Source organism: Canis lupus, chromosome 19 (genome assembly GCF_003254725.2).
Source record: "Canis lupus dingo isolate Sandy chromosome 19, ASM325472v2, whole genome shotgun sequence".
NCBI lineage: Eukaryota > Metazoa > Chordata > Mammalia > Carnivora > Canidae > Canis > Canis lupus.
In genome coordinates this window covers 20573914-20583984 of record NC_064261.1, presented here as the reverse complement: position 1 = coordinate 20583984, position 10071 = coordinate 20573914, and the positions used below count along the sequence as shown (strand labels likewise).

Genomic DNA, 10071 nt, shown 5'->3' with positions numbered 1-10071 from the left:
TTTCCAAAGATTTATTGAAGCAGAAACAAGTGGGTCAGATACTTGTTGGAAAAAAGCAGTTTTAATGGTTTTCAAAAATACTTCTTAAAAAGTATTCTAGCACAAGTTTTCTTTGTAAACTAGATTATGTTGTAAACTTTCTCCTAAATCTTATAAGAGTGTTGGTTCTTAAGAACTAGAAGTTACTCCTAATTCCAAATCTATCTTGCGCTCCTGAAAAACTGCAGAGAGGCACTTGAAAGCTGTTCCTTTAAGATATGGATTTTTTTTTTTTGAAATTCTAGCGGGTAATAATTGCTGCACCGAATCTGTGCAAGCTTCACTCAAGGTCATCATGATGCTGACAAGTTTCGTTGATAACCTGTCCATCCCTAGTTTCAACCTCTTAATCAGAAGCGTTCTCTTTGAGTGAATGTCAACCAGAGGGAGTGAATCCAGGTTGGTTTCCCTCAGGTTCAGGGAAGAAAAGTTTGGAAGAGGCAGAGCAATCCTGCTCTCCTCGCCTTCCAGCAGCTTCCTGTACGTGGCAATCTCAATGTGGAGAGCATCTTAACATTCAGCAGGTCCTGGTACTCCCGAAGGTGAGGAGCCATTTCTTCCTTCATGTTCTGAATCTCATCCTGGAGGCGGCCAATAGTGTCTTGGTGGTTAGCAGCTTCGGCGGCCAAGTTCTCTTCCATTTCACGCATCTGGCGTTCCAGAGACTCATTAGTCCCTTTGAGTGCATCCACTTCGCAGGTGAGGGACTGCACCTGGCTCCGGTACTCAGTTGACTCCTGCTTCGCCTGGTGCAGGGCATCGTTGTTCCGGCTCGCAGCCTCAGAGAGGTCGGCAACCTCGGGCCTGTACCATTCCGCGCCCTCCTGAAGGTTCTTGGCAGCCACGCTTTCATATTGCTGGCTTGGAAACATCCATATCGATTTGGACGTGCTGGTCCTGAATCTGGGCCTGCAGCTCCTGGATTTCCTCATCATGTAGTTTCTTCAAAAAGGCAATCTCTTCTTGCAAGGATTCCACTTTCCGCTCAAGGTCAAGACGCGCCAAAGAAGCGTTGGCACCAGCCTGTCGGGAAGACTGCAGGGTGCTCTCGGCTTCCTCTCTCTGAAGCATCTCCTCTTGCAACTTCTCCCAGAGCCGCATGATGTCCTCGACCGGGTCGTGGCGCTCCACCTCGACGCAGGCCTTGTCGTTGGTGAGCTGGTCCACCCGCCGGCGCAGCTCCCGCAGCTCCTCCTCGTAGAGGTCCCCCAGGCGCGACTTGCCCTGGCCCCGGAGCTGCTCGAGCTCGGCCAGCAGGATCCTGTTCTGCTGCTCCAGGAAGCGCACCTTGTCGATGCAGTTGGCGAAGCAGTCATTCAGCTCCTGCAGCTGCAGCTTCTCGTGGTGCGCGTGGGCTTGAACTCGGTGTTGATGGCGGCGGCCAGCGAGAAGCGCGCCGAGTCCTGCAGCAGACGCACGCCAGGCACACTGCTCCGCAGGCCAGCGCGGAGGAGCGCGTGGCGGACGCGCCGCGGGACGAGGCCTAGAGGCTGCGGCTGGTGCCGGGGCGCGGCGCGCCGCCCAGGCTGTAGGTGCGGGGGGACGCGGCCGCGTAGCTCCGCGCGGAGCTCGGCGGCTCCCGGGCCGGCCGCCGCACATCCTGCGGTAGGAGGACGAGGACACAGACCCGGTGGCCGTGGCTGCGGAGGGCGGCGGTGGGCTGCGCGGCTGCGGCGGCGCGGCCCGGCTCAGGGAGGCCCGGCGAGCGAGGGCGCGGGGGTGCGGGCAGAGCTCTTGAGCTTATTCTTGATGAGCTGGTGTTGGAAGATCATTTGTGGGTCATGGAAATTTGTACCTATAGTTCAGTGCAAGAATTCTCACCTTGATGTGATAGTTCTAATTTCAGAAATATAACTATGGTAAGTTTTAGAAAAAAGTGATACATTTGGACATCAGCAAATATTTGTAGAAGTGGCATAGATGTTTCAAAATAGATAAATGCATTTCATCGCTCTTTTACTAGACTGAGAGAGATAAACCATCATTCCTTACGATAATCCTGAACAGTTACATGTACAGTGCTTACATGAGATGACTCCAAAAGCAAAATAAATTTCTAAAGTAAGCAGTGTTCTCAGTACTTAAAAACTGGGGAAGGTAGTTAATCATTATATTATAATATTATTTCCCCTTACTAGAGTGGTCAGAAGTCTCGCCTATTCCTTTATCCATACCTTCTAATCTAATTCTATCAACCAGATTCCATAAAGCCTACATAAGCCTGTTTGGAGAAAGAAGCTCCATTTACACTCACACTGAACAATTGGACAAGTATAACATCCCCAAGTGCAATAGCTAGATTTCTTTTTTGAGTAAGAGTGTTTGTACTCGGGTGCCTGAGTGGCTCAGTCACTTAAGCCTCTGTCTTTGGCTCAGATGATGATCCCAGGGTCCTGGGATCAAGTTCTTCATTGGGCTCCCTGCTCCATGGGGAGCCTGCTGTTCTCTCTCCCTCTGCCTGGCATTCCTCCTGCTTGTGTCTCTGTCTCTCTCTTTGTCTCTCAAATAAATAATAAATAAATAAATAAATAACTTTTAAAAAGGGAGAGAGAGTGGTTTGTATTGGGGGTGCCTCGGAGGCTCAGTCAGCTGAGCATCCAACTCTTTTTTTTTTTTTTTTTACTGGAGTGCAATTTGCCAACATATAGCATAACACCCAGTGAGCATCTAAGTCTTAATTTCAGCTCAGGTCACGATCTTGGGGTCCTGATATCGAGCCCCAAGTCAAGCTAAGCACTCAATGCCAAACCTGCTTGTCCTTCCTCTCTTCTCCCAAACCCAATCTCGCTCTCATGTGCTCTCTCTAAAACATAAATAAATAAATAAATAAATAAATAAATAAATAAATAAATAAAATCTTTAAAATAGTGGTTTGTATTGTTATTGATGGCCTTCAGTTTGGAAGCACATTTGATTCTGGGACAATCTAAAGATGAGGCAGAAAGAAAGAAGATACTCAATGCTTGATCTATATTAATAATGTGCTCCCATGGGCTTTTGTCTTGGGTGCTATTGGCAAGAAGGCTTTTCCAGAATTCCCCCCCACCCAATCTGAAGTTCCTGTTCTCTATACACTTAGTACTTACAAATGTTCAGTGTATCCCTCTAGGACAGATTGTTCATAAGATGGACTAATCATTTGTGTCTACAGTAGAGTGAGTCCTTCATAATAGAAGTGGCATCTTTTTCATTTTTATCCCCATCATCTTATTTAGTTCAGAGCTTGCTATTGAATGTGTATCCAGTAAATAATTCTATGAATGAATTAATTACATTATCTAAGCTTGAGGAACTGGAGTGAAGTAGGAAATGATCTATGAAGAGCAATAAAGCGGACCTTTATGTTTTAGTCTAGGAGGCCAAAACTAGGTAGGAAAAGCAGCATGAATTATGGGACAGAATAAAAAATGTACCTGTAACTAGAGAACTTCTTATGCTATAACTCTCAGGAGCCCCAGAGTAGCAGGTGATGAATGTTTCAGTGGAATGTTTCAGTTAGAATGTTTCCAGTTGCAATGATATTAACCACGTTAACTCTGAAGGTTGACATTAATAATGCAAATTTATCTCACATATCAAGGAGTGAGGAGATAGGGCTATTTTAGCGTATTAAACTTAGCACAGAAATAGTTCACCAAGGGTCATATTTAAGCTCTGACACCTCACTGTCTTGGTTTTTTACAAGTTTGTTACTTCATGGTGACAAGATGGCTATACCAATGTCAAGCACCTCATCTTCATAGAATAGCTTCCATGGTCAGGAAGAAGTAGTTATCTTCAATATAATATATACTACTTATTTTCCTTTCCCAAAAGATATTTAACAGAAACCTCTTCACAGCTCATTGGCTAGAACAGAGTCACATGAGAATAATGAGGATAATCAAACCAGCCAAGGGCAAAGGGATCTCCAGCCTGGAACTTTGGAGGTGTCCAGTTCCTCTGAAATACTTGACCCCCCCCCCCCAAATTCATGACCAAAATCTAGGTTCCATAAGGAAGAAAATTGTTTGGAACTTCTGTATATAAGCAACCAACAGTAAATGAGAAATCTCAACATTAAGCTTTTGTCTCACTGAGCCTGATGAAGCATTATATTAACGCTAAACTTCAAAGGTCTCGTAAATTTGTTAAAGTGAGTAGAAAAGTTAATCAGCCATTCATTTGGACTGGATCTCTCTATCAGTTATATTTGGGCCATCACAAAAATGTCCAAAATATTCTTTCTTCTAAGCACACTGTGTTTTATGATCTGGCACCTGACCTATCAGCTAGTGTTCTAATTTCTAAATCCTGAACATGATTACATTTTTGGCTATGATCCACAGAATGTATTTTAAAATCTTGGCACTGGCACTAGCCTCACTTGAGCCAAAATTTCTTTCATGATTCATATTGATGAATCCCAATATAGGAAGTTTAGAGGAATTAAAAATATGTTCTTCCCAAGTAGAGGACAGGCATCATTCCTCCTCTAATCCAGCCTCCCAAGAGAAATAGCAAACTGGTCTTAATATAAAAAGTACATTGTTCATCATCAACATGTCTCCAACTCAAAAAGTGTTTACTGTGAATGACTCAAGTGGAGTTGACCGTGAGTACCTTCAAAAGATGTTACATAAATTATGTGTAGTTTGGGAATGGAGATGTTACTTGGTAAATTATTTTAATAAACAGCTCATTTAAAGATAATATTTATCTATCATAATCCAGAAAATTCCATTTAATACAAAAAAATATAAGTAAATTAAACACAATTTTAACTGTTTTTTTGTCTGATGTAATAGGTCTTAAGAATTTCAAGTATGTAACTTCCTATAAGAAACTTACTAAAGTTCTCCTAGTTCAGCATCTTATGAAATAGAAATCCTCTAAATAAAATATAGCCTTACATTATCTGTCACATAATACGGGAAAAGGAACCCATATATGAAATGAAAACAATAAATGTAAGACTTACCTATGAATCACTAGAAAAAAATTGGTAAGATCCTCCTTCCCTCTCATTTCCCCTGAGGCACTTGTCCCCCTACCCCCACTGCAGACATATTAGTCAAATATGTACGTGCTTATATTATATCTCTTTTGTGTAGAATATAGGAATCCAGTGTAACTTGCTAGAGCTGCCTCATGATCGGTATGTGCCCTTATTCATATTCATTCCTTCATCTACCAGCCTTGATTTTTCCCCTCCTCTTTCTCCCCCTTTTAACATAATGGTCTTTCAAAGTGGATATTGTTAGCTTGAATCCTGGACCTGCCAATTGCTACCTTTTTGACCTTGGGTTATTTGATTAGCCTTTTCTTGTATTAGTTTCCTTGTCTGAGAATGACAGTAATACTATCTAATTTAGAGTTGTTTTGAAACTTAATATATGGATAGTGGATAACACCAAAAAATGTAGCTTAAAATAGCATCCCTAAAATTCATCAGATGCTTTTTATAGTAAATGGTGAGAAATCTTCTTTGTTGGCCTAATAATTCAATCTTAATACCTATTTAAATAATCTTCTGAGCAAAGGGCACTTCAAACACTAAATTACAGATGCTTTTTCACCCAGTATAAAGGAGCTTGGATTACATGATTCCTGAGGTCTCTTTCAGCTCAGCATTCCAAGGTTTTCCATTACACTAAGCATTTGTTGCATGCTGCAAATAGAACTCCTCTTGGCCAGGTATGATGGAGAATATTAAATATATGGAAGCTACATGGTCCCTGTCTCTATAGAAGTACATATTTGGGCAAACTAATCAAAAGTATAACAGGTCTATTTACTTTCAACTTTTATTTGTGCTGCTTTCTGAAAATCCAATACAATCTTTTTTGACAGATCATGTCACTGCAACATCTGTTAGTTCTGCTAGTTCTCTCTCAGCACTCCTTAACTTTAAAAATTGTCCTCTCATTTTTTTTCAAATTTTGAAGACTTGTTACTTTTAGCAATTGCTGTAAATTGCAAATATAACCCAGAAAATGTTAAAAGATGATGTCTATTTTTTCCCCTGCTAATCAACCTGCATAGTAAATGCATTGACAAACATGCCATCTGATAAATTCACATCTACTCTCTGGAGTTCAATCTTAGTGTCTGTGGCTTCTGCAAAGAGAAGGAATGTATATTCATCAGTTTATGGTTGAAAATCTCAGCAAAAGTATATGACTAATGGTTCTTGATGGCAACCATCTCCTGGAATAAGATGATGGATGTGTTAGCCATTTTATAACCCTGACCACCCCAAAAATGAAAACAGTGACCTATGCAGAGAGAATCCCCAGCCATGAGAAACAGAAACAAGAATAGTCAGTGCTACAAAAGGGCTTGTGTTACTCATCTTCACTGTGAACCTACGCAGCTACTCAGATTTCCCATCATGAGTGCTGAGGAACAAAGTAAAGTGATTGTACTAAACTTTCTTTCTCCAAAGTCTCCTACAACCATCTGTAAAATGGTTGTCTTTTACAAATTAGTACTTTGAAAATATCTAGTTTAAAATAGAATGAAATAAAACTCTGTAACACTTCATGCTGAGGTAGATGTGATGCTCTGAGAGTGTGGGGAAAACCATCTGGAGAATCAGGGTCTAGCTCTTCACTCACCACCTGCCTGTACAAATTGTCACAAATGTCTTAAAGACGTGTTTCCTCATCAGGACAATGGATAATTATACAGACCAACAATTCATCTGAGGTCCAAGGACCACTGCCCCCCACCCCCCCACCCCCACCCCCGGGCATCTGAATAGATTTGACAGAGTCTGTGAACTTGGGCAGAAAAATAGTACATTTTTTATTCTCACTCATACCTCACTAAAATTTAACATTTCCTTCAATTATGGTTGTAAGCAACAAATGTATATTAGTAGTAATACTACCTCTCACTTTGTTACCTATAGAAGTTAAGGTTATTTTTACATCATAATATAATGGTTGTAGGAGTTGAGCCATGGGCTTCTTCAGACTGCCAAAGCATTTGGGCATACAAGAAGTAAAGAGTCCCTGCACTAACAAAATTCTAAAAGTCTTTTAATTTCAAAAAGTCAATGACTGTAGTTATAAAAGATTTACTCTAAATTCACTAAGTAGAAATTATATTTGACTAAAAAAGAACTGTACAACCAACCAATACAACCTATTTCTTAATCTGACCATATAAAATAAAAAGGCAATTGTCTTTCATGACTGAATGACACATCCCTTAAAAACTTTGTCAGTTAGACCGTGCCATATGAATTTTTGAAGGTTTTGTTGAATGTGATTAGGATGATATAATTAAGTTCCTATCTCTTCACTATAATTAGTTTCAAACATTAGCTAATGAATAAATTCAGCCTTTGTCCAGATTTTGTCTTCATTTGAATTTCTTGTTCTAGGCACATAGGGAACAATCCAGAACTTTAGAATGTGATTTAATGGATAAATTACTACAGAATGAATTACCTCATCCTTTTCAAATGATGAAATAGGTAACAGAAAGAATTACCGTCAAAACTAATAGAATATAAAAATCCTGACTTTGGTCCATTTCTATCATCATCACAGCAACTATTAGGTCTGTACTCTTTATATCTCTCTGAAAAACAATAATCTATCTTCACAGCTTCAGGGAATGGAAGAGCACATTCAACAGGTTTTGATGTAAAGGAAAGGGCATGTTTTCTAAGAATGTTTTATTACGATCATGGTTGTCACTGTACATGTGATTAATTGGCTTTTTGTCACCAACAAGCCTTTTAACTCTGAGACAGTGACAAAGATGAATAATGAAAAGACTTCATCGTTCTGTGAAGCTACAACTTCAAAGAATGCAAATCTTATGATGAAAGAAGGAAGTTGGCTGAATTATGGGCAAACTGCAATTTGACCATATTGTTTTTCATAATAACTACTCTTAATGTGTCAGCCATATTTCTTTCCTTGCACCAAAATCATATTTCTTTGAAGTGACAGTAAATTATTTTTTCCTGTCTTTATTCACTTCAGTCAGGTGGTGCTGAATGATTAAAATGAAAACCTACAAGTTTCAACATATACATTTTCTTTTTTTTAGTACCTTCAGTTATCATTGACATCAATTCATTTTGGTCACAAACATCTTGCTCTTGTCTATTCATTTCTAGCACATTTGGTGTAGTTTATTTTCAGTAAACTGATGTAGCAAACTACTTTCAGATTCAAGTATCTCTTAAAAAGACCAACAGATGCTTTAAAAAAATCACTACACTTGTGAAGATGCATTTGATTAACAGTAAAAGATTCTCGCTATTTAATAAAATATCCCAGGTCATACTCTGTAGGTTTGAAAGAGAGGATTTTACTACGTGATTTCCCCCATGTTAAGAATCCTTTAATATATCTTCAACATTTTTAGTATATATTTTGGATTTGAAGTTTAAGTCTAATTGTATAAAGTTTTTATGTATTTAATATCTTAATATTTGTGTGATTTTTTAATCTCAAAAGCCTAACGTCAAAGAAATAACCAATCAACTCCTAGAGTTAAATAAATGAAAAATAGTTATTTTTTTCTTTTAACTCATTAAACTATCTACAGTAGCTTTCAATGAAAAAAAAATATCCTAAGAGACTGAGATGTCATTATCCTTGAAATCCAGAAATCCATTAACTCAAGGCTTTTAAAATATTTTCCTATCTCCCCTTTGCAAAGTTTCTCATTTGTTTAATATGGGTAAAAGAGTATCATAAGAGGATGAGTCAGAAGAAGTGCATAGTTTGGAGTGATTAAATTGAACCATTATTTTATTTTTTAAAGAAAGTGGGCATGGACTATTTTAGTTTATAGGCTGTTGGTCTCCTAAGTTAAAAAAAATAGGTAAAATTATTTTTAAAAATTGGCACAGGGAGCCCGGCAAGATGGCGGAAGAGTAGGGTCCCCAAGTCACCTGTCCCCACCATATTGCCTAAATAACCCTCAAATCATTATGAAAACCTATGAATTCAGCCTGAGATTTAAAGAAAGAACGGCTGGAATGCTACAGTCAGAAGAGTTCACACTTGTATCAAGGTAGGAGGACGGGGAAAAAGAAATAAAGAAACAAAAAGCATCCAAGGGGAAGAGCCCCGTGAGGAGCCGGGCTAAGGCCAGGGCGAGTGCCCCCAGGACAAGAAAGCCCCAGGAAAGCCCCGCCTGGAGAAGCAGGGGCTTCACCAATCTTCCGGACAGAAAGGCACTCTCAGGGAGTTGGAGCAGGACCCCAGGAGGGGCGGGGATGCCATCAGGCTCCCAGGGGCACTAACAGACACCTGCCCCCCGGTGAGAGCACCCACACCCCGTGGCCGAGCTCCCTAAAGGGCTGCAGCGCCCGACCGCTAGACCCGGGAGCAGCTCCAGCGCCTCCTGCGGCGGCTCTGAGCGGAGGGCGCTGCGCAGCCAGGGGCGCATTTCCAACAGCACAGGCCCCGGGAGCCCAGGGCGCCGGGGACACAGCCCAATATCCGGCTTCCCCCCGGGACAGGCAGAGGCCAGGAGGGCCCAGGACAGCAAGGACACTCCTGCCACCAGGTGGCCCCGAGCTGAGCAGATCAGTGGCCCCGCCCCTGGAGCATCCAGGCCCCTGTAGACAGAGAGCTCCGGAGTTACTGCGGGAGCTGACTCCAAGGCTCTAGAGCTGGCCGCTGCCACTGTGGTTGTTACTCCAGGGGCCTCTCGGGGTAAACAACCCCCAGTGAGCCTCACAGTGGCCTCACCACATAAAAAGGTTAAACAAATGTTACTGAGCCCTGCACCAGCCCGGGGGCTGAGCAGCTCCCCCAAGCGCTGACACCTGAGAATCAGCACAGCAGGCCCCTCCCCCAGAAGAACAGCTAGACCGAGAGGGGAAAAACAAATTATTGACCAAGCAGCACTGGAAGGTTTCAGGGGAAATCGAGGAATCTACAGTATACAGAATCAGATTACACTCCCCCTTGTTTTTTGTCTTTCGATTTCTGTTTGCTTCCCCCCCCCTTTTTTCTTTTTTTCTCTTCTCTGCTTTATTTTGCTTTTTTTCTCCTTTTTTTTTTCTTTTTCTTT

General features: G+C 41.3%; 1 pseudogene; it reads right to left on the bottom strand.

Annotated features, from left to right (window-relative positions):
- Positions 1-278: 278 nt before the first annotated feature.
- On the bottom strand, positions 279-9441 carry LOC112643522 (vimentin-like; annotated as a pseudogene).
- Positions 9442-10071: the final 630 nt, after the last annotated feature.